At 57.2% G+C, this 1,663-nt stretch overlaps 1 long non-coding RNA gene across 2 annotated transcripts; it reads left to right on the forward strand.

Moving 5' to 3' along the window:
- The first annotated feature begins 93 nt into the window (after positions 1-93).
- Positions 94-1,652, forward strand: LOC115284875. 2 transcript variants are annotated; one of them, XR_003905366.1, is made up of 4 exons: positions 94-199; positions 589-669; positions 1,246-1,365; positions 1,545-1,652. It is a non-coding gene; the product is annotated as an uncharacterized LOC115284875 (long non-coding RNA). The 2 variants fall into 2 exon arrangements; XR_003905365.1 differs by having other exon boundaries at positions 589-1,365.
- Positions 1,653-1,663: the final 11 nt, after the last annotated feature.

Consider the following 1,663-nt stretch of genomic DNA (forward strand, 5'->3'; position numbering starts at 1 on the left):
GTTGTCTGAATGCCCCTTCCTATGCTCTTGCCTCCTCCTGGTTGGGGACCCCTGTCTTGGGTTGAGGCCCCTGGGGAACCTCCTAAATGCCCCACTCACAGGGATCAGCTGGGACAACTTCCGGGGAGCCAGAGTGATTGCCCTTCCAGGGAGCCCGGCCTATGCCCGGAACCACGGCGTTTACCTCACCGACGCCCAGGTAGGGCCCCTGGGGCAGCTGTGTGGGCAGCTTAACTATCTGGACTGACCTCCCGGTCCTATGCTCAGGGAAACCTCTCCTTCTACACTTTCTAGCAGGGTCCAGGTTGGAGGAGTTCCCCTCTGAACAGCCCTTGCGCTCACTTAGTCGTTTGCCAAACATGAATTGCACACTGGCCCTGAGCTAGAGTCTGTGCTTGAGGCTGTGGAAACATTCAAAGCCTGCCCTCTACCGTCGGGGGTGGGAGTTTCCGGCACTCTGTCCCTGGGAGCACCCTGGTACTTGTCAGCCTTCTATCCTAGGTTTTCATTTGGAGAACACCTTGCTGTGCCCTCCTTGCTGGTCCTTTCTTGCTCCTTTCCCTCACCCTGTTTTCTCCCCCCACATAGGGCTTCGTTTTGGACATTTACTACCAGGGCACCGAGGCAGAGATACAACGGTGTGCCAGGCCGGATGGGCGGGTTCCACTGGTACAGCTGCCAGACCCATGCGGGGGGCTTTGGAGACCTTCTGGGACAAGAAGGGAGGGTTCGCCTATCTGCACTCCTTCCAGAAGATTCTGGGGCAGGCTCGAACCAGAATATGAGTAAGATCTGGAACTAGCATTCAGGGGAGCCGGTGGAGCTAGGATCTCAGGCAGGTGTGGCAGAAAGGCTGGAACCAGCATGTGAGTAATTTCAGGAATACAGTTGGGAGGAAGTCTAGAATCTGACTTGGGGGATCCTTCTAGAATGAAAAGCAAGGATAGGAACATTGGGTAAGGGTCTGGGACTGGACCTTGAGGAAGATGGGGAGCTATTTCTCATTCTCTATATCTAGTTCAGGGAGGCCTGACAATTGGGGTGGGGGTCCCAGAAGGTGGCTGTTGAGGGGTCCCTTGGTGGGAGCCCCTCCCAAGCTTGGAGGCTGGGCACTGGAGTGGCTCAAAGACAAAGGGCCCTGCCTGGTTTGGCAGTCAGCCTTGCTTGGCCCATCTATCTGTGTCCTTCCCAACTCAGGCCCCAGACTGGCTCCAGAGTCCCACAACCTGACCTTGACCTCTCTAGGTCTCAGGGATCGCCTTCTTCTCTGTGGAGACTGCTGAGCACCTCCTGGCCACCCATGTGAGCCCACCCTTGGATGCCTGTACCTACATGGGCTTAGACTCTGGAGCCCGGCCTGTCCAGGTGACTGGAGGCTTGGGCTGGGGACCCCTGACCTTGGGTAGAGGCCCTGACACTGGAAGCCTTGTGGTGTGGCCTTAGGCTAGTCCCTTTCTTCTCTGAGTCAGTGTCTCTGGGAGTGGGACTGCCCCAGCTCAGCCTAGGAAGCTTCCCAATAGATGTGCTTCCTGCCCTTGCCCCAGCTGTCTCTCTTTTTCGACATCCTGCTCTGCATGGCCCGGAATGTGAACAGGGAGGACTTCCTGGTGGGGCAGCCTCCAGAGATGGGCCAAGGGGACGCGGACATGAAAAGTTACCTGCA

The sequence above is a fragment of the Suricata suricatta genome, unplaced genomic scaffold (genome assembly GCF_006229205.1).
Source record: "Suricata suricatta isolate VVHF042 unplaced genomic scaffold, meerkat_22Aug2017_6uvM2_HiC HiC_scaffold_2434, whole genome shotgun sequence".
NCBI classification, from domain to species: domain Eukaryota; kingdom Metazoa; phylum Chordata; class Mammalia; order Carnivora; family Herpestidae; genus Suricata; species Suricata suricatta.